Genomic DNA, 21549 nt, shown 5'->3' on the forward strand with positions numbered 1-21549 from the left:
TTTGAGTCTCTGTGTCTTTGCTATTTTGTTCCTTCTGCCTGGCACCCCTTTGCACATTATTGCTTGGCTAACTTCAATCAGCCTTCAGGACTGCTCAAGTATTGTTAGCTCCAGAAAGGCTTTCTGACAGTCTAAGCTTTTGCCAATTCTCTTCCTCTGTGCCTCCTTCCACAGAGTGCTGTTCACATTACATAAAAAATATCTCTTTACCTGTCAGCATCCCTTTAATAGAATGGAAACTCTTTAAGAGCAGGTTTTTGCTCATTCAAGTTTATATGCACAGCAGTTAGCAGTAGTGCCTAGCAAGCATTTCGTAAGCCCTAAGTATATTTTTGTTGTCCTAGATAGACCTGAATGAGAACCCATTGAAAGGTTTTAATTTTAGATTACTCTGGAGACACTATGCAGGGTGGATTTGTGGGAGAGAGACTGGAGGCCTGGGGGACTTCATGATATTTAGTCATATGGGCAAGAAACAATCAAGCACTGAACTACTGATCCAAAGGCGATTGGAATGAAGGGAACAAAATGGATTGAGAAACATTTGAGACAACATTGTCTTACCTTTTGGTTCTTCCTCATTTCATCTACTTTCAAAACAACAGAGTTGGAGGAAGTGATTGCTGTTGTGAAGTTGACAAGGGTAGATGACAAGCTTGGATTCCGGAGGGGAGAGTTAAGCCAGAGAAGTAAATAAATTCCCTAAAAAACCCATATCAAATAGGAAAGCAGTTGGGAAGCCAGAATAGATAGGCAGCAATCTGTGATATATATGTGTAAAGAAGGATTTGTTTCATTCTTAGAGATGTGAGAAGAGTACATGTCTGAAGTTTTATGGAGTTTGGGATCTTTTCAGAGACTGAATTTTTTGGTATTTGCTTCATAACAAACTATTCACAAAGTTTAATGGCTTTAAAAATTATTTTATTATTTCTCACAACTCTCTGGGTTAGCTGGAACTTCTTTTGGCCTTGGCGGGCTCAGATAGGGCTGCGTTATCTAGGATGGCTTTACCCACATTTCCAGGCCCTCAGCTGGGATGGCTGGAATGGTAGAGATTGCTGCACCACTATCTGCAGATGTTCTTTTCATCCTTTGGGTGGTTAGACAATGCTTTTTCCCCTAATTTTTATTTAAAATGTAGCTAACATATAATAATATATGAAATTGGGCAATTGAGTTCACAAACTTGTTGCAATGATGTTGCTAACCTTTTTTGATATCTAGATTGATTATTTTTTGATATCTAGGGATTATTCATTATGAATTTGTACCAACTGTACAGTTAACCGTGTTTGCTATTTGGAAGTACTATAAAGGCTGCATGAAAAAGTTAGATGACCTTTGCCAACAATTCATGGCTCTTGCATCACGACAATGAACCAGCTCACACACCACTGTCTGTGAGGGAGTTTTTACAGTAAACAAATAGCTGTATTGGAACACCCTCCCAATTCACCTGATCTGGCCTCCAATGACTTCTTTGTTTACCCAAAGATAAAGGAAATATTGAAAGGAAGGCATTTTAATGACATTCCAAGACATCAAGGGTAATGATGGCCATTCTAGAAAGAGTTCCAAAATTGCTTTGAAGGGTGGACTAGGCACTGGCGTTGGTGCATAGCTTCCCAAGGGGAGTACTTCGGAGGTGACCATAGTGATACTCAGCATTGAGGTAGCACTTTTTCTAGGATGAGTTCACAAACTTAATTGTCATACATCGTATATATTTGACCTAAAATACCTATATCACAAATTAACAATAATCTTGAACTTGTCAACCTAACTGTGTACAAAAAGAGTTAAGACAGTAGCCTGATACTATTGTTCAGAAAAGCCTGCTTACAAGATTATTTCTGGGCTGGCATCTAGAAACTTGGCAGTCGAACCATTTACAAATGAATAATGATGATTCACTCTACCTAGACTGTGAAAACAATGTGGTTTATGCTGAATACGTGCTTTCTATCTAGGCATTTAGAATTGTTATGGGCTGAATTATGTCTACCTAAAATTCATGTGTTGAAATCCTAACTCACAGTACTTCAGAATGTGACCATATTTGGAGAGAGGGTCCTTAACAAGGTACTGATGTTAAAATGAGGTAACTAGGGTGAACACTAATCTAACATAACTGGTATCCTTATGGGGAGATTAGAGCACAGACAGGCACAGAGTAAAGACCATGTGAAGACATGGGGAGAAGGCCATCTACAAGTCAAGGAGAGGGGCCTCAGGATAAACCAATCCTGCCGACACCTTGATCTCAGCCTTCTGGCCTACAGCATTATGAGAACATACATTTCTGTTGTATAAGCCACCCAGTTTGTGAAACTTTGTTATGACAGTCCTAGCAAACTAAGTCTAACTAAACTAATGCTCTGAGCCTCTAATGGGCATCTTGCAGAAACACTGCACATATTTTACTGCTGAGGGAAAAGAGCATGCTTGGTGTGTTCTCTTATGGTAGGTAGAGAGCATCGACCGAAGCCTGTGTATGAATTTCTCTGGACTCCACCTGAGTATTTATCCCTTCCTTATCCTGTTGTGTATCCTCTCACTGTAATAAAGCTTAGAAGTGAGCAGAACTCTAAGGGCCAGGTATTCTTAGATGGCAGAAATACTGACCCAGCTAGAAGAATCTTCTGATGAATCAATTTTGAAATCAGAGTAGAGTTTTTAATTTTTTGGCCAACAGTTACTCTTTTTCTTTTGGCAGAAATTCTGCATATCTGAATCTTGGTGGCTGTTTAGCCTGACTTTTAATTGAAACCAAGTTGGGACTTTGCATGTAGTTGTACTTGTCAGTCTCATCTTGTTTGTCTCATCACAATAAAATCAAAATTCTTTAGGGAAGAATTTTGTCTGTTTTGTTCAATGTACTCTTCAATAACTAGAACAGTGCCCAGTAATTATTATTAAATTTAAAGGACTCAATAGTAGGTATTCAATAAATACCACATCAGTCAATGAGTGAATCAATTATCTTTTTAAAAAAATTTTTTTTGGCCACTGCTTAAACGGACATTGTCAGGGCTTGCTTCGGCATATCTTCATTTTTTATTTTATTTTTAGCATTTATCACTAAGCAGTGATCCTTGTAATTGACACTGTCTTCTTCTTGGTGGCATCTCATGTTTTTAATCCCTAATTATTGTTTTCCTACACAATGTTAAGAACCTGAGCTATGGAATAGTAAAAAAGTATGTTACGGCTTGTCATTCCTCTTTCTCTCATTTATCTACTTATTTGTTTGTTTGTTTGTTTGTTTAATAAGTATGTATATTACTCAAACTGTAGTGTTCACTTTGCTGCAACTTTCTTTGACTGCAACACAATATTTAAATTGTGATTGTTCAGATTTCATACACTGAATCTGATAAAGTATATCAGTATTTGCAGATTAAACCTATTAGAGGGCCTACAGATCTGCATAAATATGTAGTTATTTTGTTAAATGGAAGATCAAAAAGTAACTGTGAAATTAACGCAGTGGATCAAGATCAGTATTTTTAAAGATAGAGCGAAAAGAGAAAAGAAAGAAAATAGTGTCTTTTACATTTAGCAAGTGTGTTACTTGATGCAAATTTTTTAAAATTGTAGCTGTATACCGGTAATTTGCATATTTTGCTTATGTAATATGTGTATTATAAATTTAAGGAAGAAAAATTTGAAATTGACACATGATTAAGGATTGTGTTTATATTTCAGTAAAAGTTTCTTAAAGGCCCTTCAAAAGTTTAGAACAGAAAATTTTATTGGACATTATTTTAAAGAATACATTTATTTTACAAATAAGGATACATGGAATCAATAAAATAAAATTACTTTCTAAAATTATACAATAGACTAGTGGGAGATTTAAGGTTATAACTTGTCTCCTGTGAATTTTCCATCAAATCATAGAGCTTAAGAGAATATAGTGCTTTATGTTGTCCAAGCATGTAACTTTGGATCTGTTTTACTCATTAGACTGAAACTGGCATTGAGTTAAGATTAATTATTTTTTAATAAACACATTTGTTATAGTAAGTGGAATCATCATAGAAATGTAGTTATTCTTTCAATTTTTTTAAAGAATGAACATTCATTTAAATGTTAAATCATTTACTTAATGTTTATTAAATTAGTAAACACTAAAGTGTCTCTAATTGCAGTTATATAATTCCTTTACTTTTTTTCTCCTAATATTGAAGTAAGATAAATGTATTTTTTGTTAACATGGGATAATTGTCACTTTTTCATGTAGTTGCTATTTATTGCTATTCTAATATAAGTGTCCAGAATAAGCTCCAATTAAAAATATTACTACATCCTTATTGTTTTCTGCCAGCTGGTCATTTATATTAACATTGTGGGGATCACAGAGTTATTTCAAAAAGCAGCTTATTCAGTTATGGTGCTTTTTTATTTTTGTTTGGATGGTTGGTTAGTTTTTTCATCTAATTAGTGAACAGTCTGAGAAAAGTTTTACCTTAGTATGGTTTCAAAAGTAATGAAGGTCAGAATAAATAAGACTTTTGAAGACATTCTGCAAAAGAAAAAAAAAATCTCAATTATTCTCTTTCTTCTTGAAGCCTCTCCTGTCTGAATTCTTCCTTGCCTGATATCAGGATCTCACTCCTGTTGCACTAGTGTTTGCATATGTAGGTCATACCATTGCTTCTTCATTTTAAATCCTTTGAATCACTTCATGTTAGATTTTTATCTCTTACATACAGAAAACAATTGCGTTTTGTTTTGTGAGACAATTTGAAATCTTTTTAAAAATTGAGTAGATTAACCCATTTCACCTATTAACATGAATAATATGTATGTTCTACATAGTCAAATTATTTTATGCTATGTTTACTAAGATTCCTTAGGTGACTTTCTCTCTTGGTTAACCTTCTTAAAGGTCTTATCTGCCTAATAAATATTGCTTCTAAGTTCCTTTGATATATTTACACAAAAAGTAATAGTAAAAATACTTTTCAATTATGGACTCACAGGGATGCACTCTTAATATTTTCATTCTGGCCTAAGGAATCCATGTGGAAAAGAGAATAATTTTTCAAAATTCTGTCTGAATTAAAGGAAAAAAACATTACAGCCATTGTTTCTAGATGAGATTCTTGAAGATACAAAATAGGAAATGTCTTTTTTTGAATAAAAGAAGAAATTTTAGAGAAAGTAGAAAATTCAAAGTAAGTTTGCCTTTTAATGATTAAATAATGTATATGTCCTCCTTTACATAAGTGCTTCATTTCAAATATGACCTTATTAGCCTTTGATGGGTCTAAATATTGGCAACACATGTTTTAAATTTGTTCTCATTTGAAGTTTATTGTATCCTGCCTTAGGTAATCTTATTAATCACTGAAACCATTATTTTTGTAGGTACTTAATTATGTAAAAACAATTGTCTTGAAAAAACAATCCTCAGTGGAAGATTTTAGGGTGCTGGAAAAAAGCTTATTAAACTTATTTTTTTTCAGGATTTTTTCTTTTCTTGTTTAGCAGTAGGAAGAATAATACATTTGATTTGCCTAAGTTAGCTTTTAACGTTTAGATACTTGCACCATAATTACAAGTGTGCAATTGTAACGATTTTTTAACATAATTCTGTCTCATAGTTTAGTTTTGTAAGGGAATGCATTTGCTTTGCTCTGAAAAGTATAGACTTGTAAATATTAATACATCTTTATATGATGATTACTGGTATATCAGTGAAACAATAACAATGGCAGCCTAAAGCACTGGAGCAGGAAGAAAAGCTGGTGTTCAAAGGGAACTCTGATAATGGGATGTGTTTAGCCAAAGGTGGGAACATGAAGAGGGAGCTAATACAGTTTTGCAAAATCTGCCACAGTGGGAGAATATGAGTTTGTAGTCATCTGCAAAGTTGCTCTGATTAAGGCACCATGACTGATCTGTGAAAGTAATGACTTCTGCCTTCCACACCACACACAAATTACTTTTACTGGCAAATTGTAACCTGCAGGCATACTGGGAAGAGGATGGCAGAAATAGTAATTCATCCTTACCAAGATTTATGGTAGTGACAAGTACTCAAGAGATCATCTAGCACAGTTATAATGTTTTCTTCATATTTAAAAGTATAAACATTTTATAGTCTTATTTCAAGAACAAATTGTGTTGTATGTATTTATATTATGATAAAATGAAATATAGTCAAACAGTAAGTGATCAGAACTTTAATATGACTCCATGTTCGTAGTTCCTTTCCAACAGTTTCTCCTGGATTTGTATCTTGAGTATAAAAAGTCAGTCCAAGTCACAATCTCTCTTTGGGTATGAATATGGGGGTCTTAAAATTATGAAACATAAAACTAAAAACATAGTTCCTTAGTTAAGCATTGAGCATCACACATTGCCGTCAATGTGCATTTCAAATGTTTTCTATTTGTTTTTAAATATATTATAACAGTTTCTTTAACTTATTAAAATAAATAGAAGATTTCTATGGGCTTAGTGCTGTCAATCCTCTCTGAGCCACAAATTACAATGAAGACTAAAGTGTACATGAGTTGGGGCTTGATTTCTTATTGTTCATTTAATCTTTTCTATCGAAACATAGTCTATATCCTGCAACATGCACCAATATTAACCATCTATCACTATGAATTTTACAAAATGAATTCACCATGCAACAATCACCGAGATTAAGATCTACTATTGGGGTTTTCGGTTAGCTCAGTTGGTTGGAGCTTGGTGCTGATAACACCAAGGTTGCCAGTTCCATCCCTCCATGGGCCACTGTGAGCTGTGCTCTCCCTAAAAGAGTCAACTATGCCACTGTAGCATGAAAGCAATGTGTAATCAATGACCATGGCTGTTCCCCAATAAAATTTAAAAAAAAAAAGATCTACTATAGAATATCATTCACATTCTGTAAGTCTATTAATGATATCTCCATAGACAGAACTTAAGGGTATTGTGCTAAGTGAAATAAATCAGACAGGGAAAGACAAATACAGTATGATCTCACTTATTTGTGGAATCTGATATAGCTGAACTCATAGAAACAGAGATTAGATTGATAGTTTTCAGAGGCTGAGGGATTGGGGAAAATGAGGGGATATTGGTCAAAGGGTACAGACTTTCGGTTTTAAGATGAGTAAGTTCTGGGGATTTAATATACAGCATGGTGACTATAGTTAATGATGCTGTATTGTATATTTAAAAGATTCTAAGACAGTATACCTTAAATTGTCTCACCATACACCAAAAAATGATAGTTATGTGAGGTGATGGATATGTTAACTGATCTTATAGTGGTAAATATATATATATATATATATATATATATATATATATATATATATATATATATATATATGTATTTCCAATCATTTCATTGTGCATCTTTAAACTTACACAATACTATATGCCAATATGTCAAAGGTGTGGGGGGGAGGGAAGAATTTGACGAATAAAGTCAATAACATTTTGTAGTTTTTTTGTAGAAGTCTTGTACATTTTTTTTTAAAGATTTTATTGGGGAATTGGGGGAAAGGGAACAGAAAAGTTGCTGTTGTTTTGTTCTTCAGTCTAGTTGTGGAGGATGTTGCTTCACTGGCCCAAGCTGGCACCATCATTGCGCTCTTTCCGGATGAGGCAGATCAGTCGCCGGCCTCTGAATAGCCGCTCACAGTGGCTGCTGGCCGCTCACGCTGGCTGCTGGCTACACATGGTAGCTTATGGAAGCCCACTGCAGCAGGGGACTTCAGCCTACGCCGGCGACCCACAGCAGCCCAGCTCCAGGTTGAGCTGTTGTTCAGCATCTTAGCTGTGGAGGGCAGTGTCACTGGCCCTCATATGTGGGATCCTAACCAGGGCCCACTGACATCCCAAGCCAGTTCTTAACCAATGCGCCACTTGGCCGGCCCTTGTACATTTTTTTGTTAGAATTATTTCTAGACTTTGGAATGCTTTTTATTGTATTGTCTATAGTGACTTTTCAAAAATTCATATATTGTGCAGGAAAGGGTTAACTCAGCATCCCTGGGCTGCTCAGGCCCTGCATATTACCCCCCAAAAAACGTTTCAAGATTAGCTTTTGGTTAATTCTTGGGAAGTGAGCCTTGGTAGGTTTTACCTAAGAATGTTTTTGCATGCTGGAGTCCTTGAGACATGCTGTTCCAGTTTGTTTAGATAGTTTATGCTAAAAAGTATGATTCATGGTGAATACCGGCTTTTCCTGTGGCAATTTAAACTTGAGTATCTGAGGTCGTTATGCACGTGCTGTATATTGACCCTCAATAAAAGCCCTGGACACCTAAGCTCAGGTTATCTTCCCTGGTTGACAACACTTTGCATATGTTGTTAAGCACTGTTGCTAGATGATTAATCATGCCTTGTGTGACTCCACTGGGTGGGGACCAAAAAAAGAGTATGCCTGCTTTCCTCTAGACTTCAATCCATACTTTAGCCTCTGCTGATGTTATCCTGTATTCTTTTGCTGCAATAAGCTATAACCATGGCTGTAAAAACGTTTAAGTCTTATGTTTTTTTTCTAGCAAATCACTGAGCTGAGGATGGTCTTGGGGATCACCACCAGAGCTGGTGTTAGAAGTGGGATTTGCTAGAATGACCCTGACTCACTGAAATGTTTAAAAGTCTGTGTGTAGATGCTTTTTACTTTTTTTTTTTGTATATGGATGTCCAAGTGCTCCAGCTTTATTTGTTGAAGAAACTACACTGTCTTAATTAAATTCCTTGCTTCTTTGTCAAAAGCAGTTGACTTCTGAAATTCTCTTTTTTTTTTTAAAATTCCCTTCTCTATAGTACTCCATTCTGAGTATATTTTTGTTGAGGTTGAACTAGATTTCTTATAGAGATTCACTTAATATTAATCTCCATAGGGGGAAAAAAACTGATTGTTGCATTTTTTATTTTGTTAATAAGAGAAGTTCTTACATTTATCTATTTCACTAGGTAAAATTACTTGGAGGAAAGTTCATTGAACTTACGGAACTAAAGAGCATTCAAAAACTAAGAATGTGCTTCTTCCCCATGAATCCTAACATAATAGTAACATCTTCAAAATATATGTTCAAGTTCAGTTTGTTAAAATATTGTAAAATGAATATTCTTGCTAGAATGTACAGATACTGTTAAAATTACAATAGTAATGTTAATAAATAATATTACAATTTCACAGGTTGTAGAAAGAAATAATTGGAAATTAATACAATTCATCATTAAATAGGAAGTGGGTTATATTAGATCATTTTTTTAATTCCTGCAAATTTAAATAATTAAGAGTTATGTCCTGATACCAACAGATCATAACAGTTATAAGCATAATCTCTTAAAGATAGATAGATATACAATATTACTAATTTTAATTTTATTCTCACCTTCCATCTTATCATTATTCTGGGTAGTTTAGATGCTGGAATGTTATTTTCTTATATATTGTGAGCAAGGTTGTCATGCATAATTCTCTAGAAAATATATTATGTTTTTCTTTATGTTTAAATTATCCCTGACTGTAATATATTACCATAGAACTCATTCTGAAATATTGTAGAGTTTTAATGACAGTTTCCATTTATCATGATATATTAAAAATATTCACAAATTTTTAAAGAATGAAATGAATTCCACTTTGCTGTTTTGAAAATGTTTAGTAAATGCATACATGAGCACATTTATCATATATTAATACTTGATTCTATTGCAGAAGATACCTCAACTTTAATAAAAAAAGTTATTAGCATAAATATACTCATATCTAAAAGTTACAATTGTGCAGGAGAAAAAAAGCTATATCATAAAATCCATAAATACAAACATGATAAACCCACTTTATTGATTAGGTCTGTATGTTTATATACTTAGGAAAATCTTTTTATTTATGGTTAACATATTTTAATTATGGGTTAAATTAATCCAGAAAGAAACATAAATTCTATAGCTGTAGTATTTGAAATCATTTAAGAAGGAGCAATGCTCAAAAAGAAAAAATGGAGATATAAACTTAAACACCAGGAGAAAAGTGTATGTATTTGCATGATACATAGGCCTCATTGATTACTTAAATGTTGAAAATTAAGTAAAGGAAGGAGTAAAAAATAATTTTGATATTTCTGTCTTTCACAACTGATTAGTAGGTGGGATTATAAATGGTAACAGAGAAGGAAGAGCACTTTGGAGAAAGTATGTACGTATATATTAGGAGTAAATGAGGGAAGGGAAAGTGATAGAACGTATGAATGATGATGTTCTTTGGAAACATTTAAAGAGGCAATGAAGATCTAAATGTCTATGTAATTATTGACTATAAGTGGCAAACAAAAGTAGATACTATTTTCATAAAGAAAATGCATAATATAAACTAAAGTATTTTACTGTTATTCATCAACAATGAACTTTCCAGGGTATATAATCATACTGTAGGAAGTAGTTGGAGATTATTTGTGGGATTGGCCAATAGATTTTGTTTGATGTTTGATATTGATGATCAGTAGAATTTAGTTTCAAGTAATAATAATATTATTCAATATTAGATTAGATCTTAATAGGAAAGGTTTTCTTCTTATATTTAGTGAACTGTAAAAGTAATCTGCATTTTGCAAAAATAAAAACATAGAAACAAAAAAAACACACGAAAGAACCTAAAAACAGAAAGAATGAACCAAGCTGTCTGAAGTAAGTCTGAGTATAGCACTTATTATATATATATATAACAAAGTGAAGGTCTTTTATATGGAGATGTAGTGTGGTGAGAGGGGGAGGGGGAAACAATGATTCTTAGAGGAGTTTAAAAAAAATAACTATGTGTGGGAACAGAAGGTATATGGGAAGCTCCTGTACCTTCTCCTCAATTTTGCTGTGAACATTAAACTGCTCTAAAATATAGTTTTAATTTAAAAATACCAACTATAATATGAGGTTTTTAGTGTGTCACACATAAACCAAATTAGACTAAACATTTATGTTCTTAAAAAGACTTATCAAATGGAGAAATTAAAAAAATATCATAATACTGGACAAAGAATAAGTCCTGGCATAAATATATTAAATGGAACATATTCATTATATTTCCACAGACAGCTTAGCAATCCAGAATTCCAGCATCAGAGGCAAAAATCTTGTGTGGTCAATAGAGTGTGACTCTTCCTTTGGATATCTTTGATCTATTTTGGTAATAGCTGGGGACAGGAAGATCAGATAAGTTGGCAAGATGGTAATAACGCCGGCCAGATCACATGTGAAGCCACAGAATGGGGAACCATCATTTCCTAGCTCAAAAATTTTCTTCCAAGAAACAATGCCAAGATAGAGGATGTAAACATACAGATGTCTTAATATTTAGTTTATATACACTGATTATAATTCATGTCACTTGGAAGAACTACAGGTTTTTGATGTCCTAAGCACTTGAGTTGCGTTCTCATTATCAACCTAAAACCCAAGTCGACACCTTTGTGATACTATCCTTAGTTTATTTATTACACAATACACCCTAAACTTCATTCTAATTCATCCTCCAAGTGGAGCGAGGTAAATCATATATTGATGCCCCTAATTATTGTTTATTTTTTGTCCATCACGTTTCTCATCATCATATAGAAAGAAAAAAAAGATAGAACTTTGAAATAATTAAAATTAATGATAAGAAACTACAGTGTGTTATTAGAGGGAGCAAAATCTTCCTAATAAAAACTACAAAGACAGAAACTTAAAAAAATGATAGATACAAATTTATTTGAACTTTTAAAAATGTTTAGTCAAAACAAACAGTAATTAATAAAGGTAAAAAACAAATGAGCTTCTAGTTCAAGAATGCAGAGCACACAATTTACTCTTTCTCCTTCAGAAAGTCTAATTAAAGTGAGAGTTAATATATACAAAAGCTATGGATTTATATCCATATCGAAATAAGAAATAGTGCCATGGACAGAAGAGAAACACTGACAAATTTCTGAGGAGAAAGAGCAGATTATTGACTGAGACATCTGAGAAGAATGTGTAACTGTAATTTTGTATAGAAAATGCAATAGAGAATGTGAATGAACTGATAGGCTGAGAAGAAATCATGGAATAAATTACAGAGCTATCTTGGAAAATGTATACATTCCGTCTACAAGGAGCAACTGACTATAGCAATTGCCCTTAGCTAGACCCAAGAGATACTTTCTAAACAACCATTCCACAGAAGGAAGCTAGGGTGGGGGTTGGAGAACAGACAAAGTTTAAGACAATCTTCAATACCTAAATTAGACAGAGATTAAATAAATAAATAAATAAAGGAATTCAGTGCCACTCAGTTTTGAAATAAATATTAAGCATGTCAACCCCAGAGCAGCATTCTTATTATAATATTATAGTAAGTTGGAGGATCTTAAGCAGCCCCTAATGGCATACATTTGATGGAAGGCTGCCTCTACTTAGAACCTGCCCATTTTTTCAGAGCAAAGGTTTATTTCTTACATCATGCAAAGAAAACTAAGTTCTTTGCAGCTTTCTACCATTGCAGAATAATAAAATGCCAATATCAGTATAAGTCAACATAATCCTTCATTTATAAATATGAAATACTATTCAAGAATTAACAGATATTTGAAGAAAGCCAGCAGCAGAAAGATCAGAATATAAAAACTGAATCAACCGATTACATAACAAAAACGTAATGTAAAGAATGGAAGAGACTTTTAAAAACGTAATTAATATCCTGTAAAAGGATTAAGAGTACAGCATATCCAGTTTTTCAAGGAACTACAAAATAAATAAAACTAAAACAGCAGCAACAATAACAACAACAAAAGGGTTAAATAATAGGGATATTGTTGCAGGAAAAATTATCATAGGCCCTTATGTTACTTAAAATATCTTGAAGCTATTATTATAGTATTTTAATAAAGTGAGACATTTAACAAGGGTTGTACATGTTAATTTCTACTATCAAAATATGAAGTAATAATTTGAATTTATTAAGCAGTAATATTTGAAAAATAATCAAATAGCATGTTGAACAGCAACATAATGTTACTGATACTGGTTATATAGAGAGCAGGTTATGATGATGGGAGATAAAACAGCATGCTTCAGTGGAAAGAGCATTAGACTAGGAATTATGAGCTTGGGCTGTAATTTCAGTCTTGCTTCAAATTTATGGTGTGGCTTGGCAAACCATCTTCCCTCACAGGAGACAGTTTTTCTCCTCTATAAATTCAGTTTCCATCATGTTTGACTTTCTATGTTGCTATCATACAATTCACAGCAATATTTGTGTCACTTACTTGTAGTGTGTTTAAATGCACAAACTTTGCTTATCCAGATAGCTAAGAGAGTGGCTTTTAAGTTTTGCCTTCTATGAGTATTTTAGGCCTTTTTAATTTTTCTTTTGTTTTTGCTTTTTCTATCTCTGGGTATCCTTTCCAGTACAGCATCTGTAGTTTACATAGTTGTATTTCCTAATTTTTTCTGGCTACGGTGCCATATTTACCTTGGTGCAGCTGCCAGGTCTTCTGCCATCTGCAGCTCTCACAGGGATGGAGAGCTGAAAAGAATGGGTGAAGTGCTTGATTGTAGCCCTGGCACACTCAGACAAGCAAGCTTCCCATATTCTTTTGTTTGCTTAACAAATTATGTAGGGCAAATTAAAGCAGCAAGCCAAACATGCCTCAGCACCCCCGCCCCCCCAGAGTGTAGTCCCTTATTCACACATGTGCACGTGCCCCTTTGTGACACTTTGCAGTTTGTCTAATGACTTATCTTTTTACTTACCCTATACGCCAGATGTGCTCTAAGCATTTATGACCACAATTCAAATTCCCTTCAGAAGATAAACTTCAAAACAATCCAACTTTCAATATTCATTTTCTCTCTTATTACAAGGGAAGAGAAAATAATGAATTTTTAGCCCCAAATCTTGATTTCAACTAACTATACCTATCTCATGCTGGAAGATAAACTCAACAAGGCACAGAGAATGTCTGTATTATTTAGTTACTTGTGTGCAGAAGGCATTTAATAACAATTTATTGCAAGTTAACAAACCAAAATATCTCAGATTCAGAATCCACATCATCATTTTGAATTGGTTTATCATTTAAGCAATTGATAATCAACTCACCTTCCTAGATAATGATGCCTTTGACTCTAAATAGTCCCTAGAAGGAAGGAAAGAATTCACGAGAGCAATTAAACCACTTTTTTCCATTGTCTATAGAAATAACATAAAAAATCAGCATTTATTATGAAGTATATTTTATTTCAATACTGAGTTTCTGGAAACTACCATGTATTTAAAAAACGATACCGACTTACCTTCTTGAGTCATTGAACTATAAATAAAATGAAATAGGCTTATTGGAATAATTTCTCTATTAGGTATTTGCTTGAAAGAAAAATGTTTTTCTTCCTCTATTTAGACAATGTATACTTTATGTAATCTTATTTTACATTAAATATGAAATAACTGAGAGTTGATGGAGAATCAAGTGGAAAAAACTCGCTTTCCTTTAAAGTCAGTTTGAGCTAACTTATCTAGAATAGAATGCTTTTATTTTTATTGGACCATATCCCCAAGTCAGCACTACTTAAACTCTAGTGTGCGTAAGAATCAGTTGGGAATCTTGTTAAATATATAGATTCCCAAAGATTCAGGTAGGTCTACTGTCCCATCAGAATTAATTAATTGTGACTTTCTAGAAATGTTTTATACCTCTTTCTCAATTGCAGCATTTTTCCCCCACAATGATAAAACCTCACTCAATTTTTTTTTAATGTGGAAAAAATTTATCTTAAAATATTGGCTTAAAAATATTTTTTGAAATCTGGCATGGGAATTTCAATTCCCGCCTCATGGAGCCAGTAAAGGAAACTACAGTATATTAAAAATCCACACATTCCTACTCCCTCTAAGATATCAGTATCTGATTCAAAACTAGAGCAGTGTCTTGCATCTATTTTTCTGAATTTATTCTTTTCTAGTAATTGGTTGATTTTCTTATTTTAATCTCAGATCTATATTGAATATTTTATACTTTAGCATGTCTCTTTGCTTTTAGGCAAATTGTGATTTGCCCCTATTAACTTTATATATAATGTTTTTTTCTATTATTATTATTATTATTATTATTATTATTATTAATTTCCAAGAACAATGAAGTAGTTTTGGTAAAATATTTTCCCTTCCCTTCAGTTTAGTGGATCAGGAATGGGTTCCAATATACGTACTTCATTTTTTAACAAGAGTAAATATTATGCAACTCATTTTGTCTTCCCCCCAAAGTTTTCAACTGCTCAGTTTGCACGATGGTAATTCAAATCTGTATTCTCCATAGAGCTGCTTGTCACATAGGAATTTTGTAGTGTATCCTTGTGCTTCTCCATTTGTTCTTTCCAACTTGTCTCCATTGTACGTCTATACTCAGTTTAAAGCAAACCCTATGCGGTTTTGTATTTGGGAAACTATTGATTTATTTTTACCTTTCCCCTTTATATCTATTTCTTCTTAATAAAATATAGATTTATGTTTTAAAAATACATCACATATTATCTATTTAAAAATATAATGTTTTCAAGTACGGACACATGAGATCTAGGGTATTCAAATGACCTGGGAAATCCCATCTGACTACATATTCAGCATCTGTTTTGTTGCATGTGCCAGAGATAGATACAATTTAAAGAACAAAACACTTTTGTGAAAGTGTTGAAATGTGGTGGGCCCTTGGAAAAAGAACAAGGGAATGCACAAAAATATAGTCTATGGGTTAAGGCATCCAAAATTATATAGAGCAACCAGTCCCATGATTGAATGGAAGCAGAAATTAGGGCCATGTGTTTACTATTGGCCTGACAAGTACTGTACAAAATGTAAAAAGAAGTCACAATTGTCTAAATGTAGCCCTTGTATTAATTTATAGTCTTATTCAACATTTGAAATTGCTTCTCACAAGATTATCATTACTTTACATGAGCACAAACAAGAAAAAATCAAGTTATAACTGAATCAAGAGTTCCCAATGCAGATATTCTTAAAATCTTGAAATGTTCCCCTTATCTTTGTTTTCATTTGTTTTTCTTATACTCTAGAAATACAGATACCTTTGTATCCATCCATCATTCTTAAAACAATGTGATGTTTCCATCACACTCAGTTGTTTTTCTTTTTAATTCAGGATGAATAACTCTTCCTAGAATTTAGTGTGAGATCATTTTTAAACTACATTTTTTATACTGATTTTCCCTCTTCTTTTTCAAATGTGATGTGAACATATTTAAACAAAATCAATCATGAAGGCGATTTCCTAGTTCTTGCATGACACATTTTCAAATTCTAAGTTCAATATCATTACATTGTTTATTTAAAGACATATTTGATAGTAATAGAAGCAAACTATGAATGTAAATTGTGAACGTAAAGACTAACATATTGCGTACAATTTATTTCATAGGAAAGAAATTCCTGTATTTTAAGCCTAAAGCTATGATCTCTCTTGCTTTTTTCTCATTAAATATTTTTGTCTTTAAAAAAATTGATGAGTAATTTATAATACATAATTTTATACATGTATGTTCTCTTTTTTAGAAAGGATTACAGCAGTTTATTATTTTTCAATTCGTGGTATATAGTAAACTTGAGCATATCTTCTCAAATATATATTAATTTATCTAATCATCTCAGAAGTTCATTAGATCTTGCCTTAGAAGAAATCAGCAATTATTGCTTTTCTTTGGCTGATAGGAAGGTATATTAGTGATATTAAATAATTTTGTACAATTTTTCTGCAGCATAATTTTGTTTTATGTATTTTGGTTGGTCTGAATTTTATGTTTGACAAATAAAATGGATTGAAAGAAAATTGAATATGGAAAATTTACAGAATGAATATATGTAGAGTTTTCATGCTTACATAATTGCTTGCTAATCATCAACTTGGAGTAATAGAAAAAGGTGGCCCTGATTTTCTTAACATCACCATATTTTGGGGCAGTTCAACATTATTCCAAATGCACAGTCTAATGGTTGCATTCTTACATATCTAGTTCATGGTGTGACTATGTTTATAAAATAGTTTTTAATTCAAACTACAAAATTGTTTGTGTTTAATTAAAAACAGATTCATTTGTATTTGTTCAATCTATTAAAAAATCAACCAAGCAAAATGATATGACAAATATATTATTTAACATAATTTCAGACAGTTTCTAAAATGACATAAGGGGGAGCATAAGGAATAGCAAACAAGTAAGATTTGTTTTTCAAAAGTGGGCCATCATCATTCTTTGAACAGGCCGTTTGTTTGCACAGCTGTAAATTCTCCACGCTGTGTTAGTTTAATATTCATTGAGTAAATATATGTAAATGAACACATAAAAGAGATGCTTCTTTCTCAGGTATCACTGTGAAATGATGCTGAGTGTGTTGGATATCTAGAGACAATGCTGCAGAATATAAAACTTTTAAATTAAATCCACATTGTACCTTTTTTTAGCATTCCTACAAGATTCCTTGAAAGTCTTTTACAAGTTATTTCTAAAATATGTGGTTAAGGTACTAAAATTCACAGTGTACATTGAAATAAATCAAATAGTTTTAAGAGATCACTCTGTTTGTAAAACATACACACCCCAGGGTTTATTTTCCTTTTTTTATCTTTGTAATGCATCACATGAGTATATCTTTTCAATGGAGTAAAATTACATTGATACAAGGAGTTGATCCTTTGGTATTAGATAAGATATTATGAGATATAATGCATGCTGTGAATTTGGCAATGCAGGTTATACTTTTTAAAATGAATTAGATCCTGTAGTAGGGGAGAAAAGAGTAGGTATAAGAGCAATATTTTTTCATGGACATGTGTTAAATCTGCGGGAGGGTCATGAACTGTGAGGTGTCTGAGGTTTCACCCTACTTGTAAGTTAACAACAACCTGACCTCATGGATGCTGGAAGGTAGCTTGAGACTCCCTGGTCGGAGATGAAGGATTTATTACTCATAGCACAGCAGGCAATGTGAATTTCATGTTTGTATTAGTTCACTTTGGCCCTCAACCGCACAAGTGAAGTGGAAAGGACATAAGTGGGCCCAGAATACACAGTGGGTTTGCATTACAGCTGAGTAACCCTGAGCTGGGAAACCCAAATTCATTATAAGTAATAAGCCTGCCCAACCTTTGCCCTGGACAAGCAAACAAGTCTTTCCTGTCTTCCAATGGGAGATCCTATGTCCATCTTTCAAAGTTGTTTGCTATGCAAATATCCTTGAAAAGGCAGTTTGAACAAAACCTGTCCATGTCTCTGCACATAAGCCATGCAGAAATGGAAGAGACCCCTGGAGAAATGTCTCTCAACAATATTCACTTCTCATTTCCACACTGTCTTGGCCTCTGGTGAATCTTTCATGTGTATGCCCCTCTATCACCACTCTGATTAATCTGATGGACAAGAGCTGGGACCCAATCTATTTGTTTCCTGGAGCATATAATTAAGGCAACTATCAACAGCACTAGAACCATGAGGATGAGTCAGTCAGCATTATTATTGATCGCAAACTTGCCCCCTCTCCAGAGTCCTAGACTCAGCTTATTGAACAAATCCTATAAACTTTCATGGTTTAACTTATAGAGTCAGGTGATTAGCTCTTTAAGTTTCTGTATTGGCATTTCCACTTGGCAGTACTATAATCCCTACTTTGTCTAGGGAGTCATAGCTGACCTGAATACCTTCCATGGCCAAGATGGTATCATTGATCACTTCAGCTAAAATCAAGGACACATTTTAGGGCCACTTTCCTAATTGAATGATTCCTATTGCTGGAAAACTGCCTGCAGCATACACATAAATAGGACTGCCTCATTTTGGAGGAATTGCCTTAGTCACCTGAGAGCTACATAATCTATAAGTTCAGTAGTTTATGAGCACCCCTGAGGTCAAAGTTCATAAGACAGGCCAGTTTATGGCTTTCTTCCACATAAGGTGTACAATTCTGGGAACACATATGTACCATGTACCCATGGAAAGAAAGTGGTATTTACAATTATTGCCCTTCCCCATCAATAGGGCCTATATCAGACAGGGGGGAGATGGAAAGTACCTCTAAGGTGGTCTTGAAGTAGGGTGGTAAGCTTTAGGGTCCCCAGTTCAGGTTAAAAATAACTGAGTATAATCCTTCTTTGGGTTTGCTGCCTGAGGACAGTTAATCTAATGTGTCCTATTTGTCCATGCCGCAAGCTAGGTGGCCCTCTTTCCATACCTGTGGGATAAGTGAGAGTGAAGGTGTGAAAGATATCTGGAAGTGATTTGCCCAAGAGACAAAAGAGCTGGAGAGAGCTCCTGCATTTTTTTTTTTTTGATAGCCCTTTCGTTAAGGTTAAGGGGAATAGCAAGCAAGTCATGGCCAGAATTAGGAAGGGCATTGCAGACCTAGCAGTCAGTTAAATTTCTGATGCTTGCAAGTTTGGGAGTGCAGCTTGGGAGAGCCCTACCAGAATATTTCCCTTCATGAAGAAAGCTGCAGGGGCAGTTCTAAAATGCGAAAGATCATGAATGCTTCTCCCTCTTCCAGTCCTCCCAGGGTCAAAAGTGTGCCCTTTCCAGTGTCAAGGTGTTTCTGTCCCCATATATGCACATAATATGTATACTCCATTACTGTAATTATAACTGTACTTTTTGTCCAATTATTCCCTACTGACGACACACAGACTTCTCATCCAAAAGAGTCAGGTGCAAGAGGACAAGGACATTTATACCTAACTTCACCAAGTATTCTGGGATGTGGAAATACATAAAATGATGTTTCACCTTTGGGAATGTAGAATGGGGCAGCCATTCAGGTAAACCGTCTGGCACTACTTAGTCACATTAATTGTAATGATACCCTGTTTCCTAGCAACTGTGCTCCTAACTATATGTTCCACCCCCTGCTTTCCTCTCCCATCAATCTTCTCACAAAGTTCAATAATGGGACATGCATTGCAATGTTTATTGAAGTGTTATCTGTAGTACTAATGAGATGGAAACAATATCAGTGTCTATTATTGGGTGCAGAGGATTGGTAAATGTGGTATAAGTGCAACATGAAATTCATATGCCACAAATAGAAACAATAGATGGACACAGAGGAACATGGATGACTATTTTTTTTATTTTATATATAAAAGATTTATATATATATATATATATATGACTTTATAGTTATATGTAACTATATTGTATGTAGTTATAGGTATAACTTTGCCTATGTATAGTTATATCATATATAGTGATATAATAGTACATTACAATACTGTTTCCATAAATCAAAATATTGGGTTGTTGGAAAAGTCATGATGTAATTTGTCTGTGTTTTTCAAAGGTCATTTATTTATATAAAGAACAAAGATCAATCAATGATGTATTGCCCGTTTTGTTCGATAACTTTTCGCTATCTTTCAGTGAGCTTCATAATTCCTCCTTCTTAGAAAGACCTGTCTTTATTTGCAAAAAACTGAACAAGGTGCTGACTTACAGCCTCATCTGAATTGAACATTATACAACGCAAGGAGTTTTGAAGAGAGCAAAACAAATGGAAATCTGATGGTGCAAGGTCAGGCGAGGATGGTGGGTGTGGCAACACATCCCATCCAAGCTCTAATAATTTTTGATGGGTAATCAGACTTGTGTGTGGTCTCACGTTGTTGCAATGGAGCACAACTCCTTTACAATTAATAAGCTCTGGACATTTGTGGATGATGGATTCGTACAAACTGTCCAGTTGCCGACAGTACACATTGAATTGATTGTTTGATTCCTTGGTAGGAGCTCGAAAAACACGACACCTTTAAAATCCCACCACACTGAGAGCATAACTTTCCTCTGATGAATGTCTGCTTTCGATGTCATTTGAGGCAAATTATCACATTGGGACCAAGACCGTTTGCGCACCACGTTGTTGTAAACAATCCACTTCTCATCACCAGTTATCAGTCGCTTCAAAAAAGGATCGTTTTTCTCACGTTTAATGAGCATATTGCAGATGTTTATACGCACCATCAAATAAACTTCTTTGAGTTCATGCGGAACCCAAATATTGAGATTGCTTACATATCCCAGCTTCTTCAGGTGGTCGTGAATGCTTGAATGATGGATGTTCAATGTTCCTGCAATCTCTCGTGTTGGGTAAGGTGGGTTTGACTCGATCAAAGCCTTTATTTTGTCGTCATCAACTTCGGTGGGCCTCCCTGACCAAGGAGTATCGTGGAGATCAAAATCACCGGCACAGAATTCCGTGAACAATCGTTGGCACTGACATTCTTGTAGAACATTGTCACTGTAAAGTTGATGCAACTTTTCACAAGCTTGTCGCGCGTTCTTCCCTTTATGGAAGTAAAAGTAAAATATGGCAAAAATGCACAGTTTGGTCTTCCATCTTCAACTTGTAAAATCTCCCAAACTCAACCAAATCGCTCAATATTTTTTAGAATGAAGCTAGAACTGTCAGCTGTCAAATGACATAGCAATAACATAGATGTGAATGACTCTAGTACTTCCAAAAATGAACTAGCGCCATCTGTCGCAAACATGTGTCATGACTTTTCCAAC

Source organism: Hipposideros armiger, unplaced genomic scaffold (assembly GCF_001890085.2).
Source record: "Hipposideros armiger isolate ML-2016 unplaced genomic scaffold, ASM189008v1 scaffold_672, whole genome shotgun sequence".
In the NCBI taxonomy this organism is placed as follows: domain Eukaryota; kingdom Metazoa; phylum Chordata; class Mammalia; order Chiroptera; family Hipposideridae; genus Hipposideros; species Hipposideros armiger.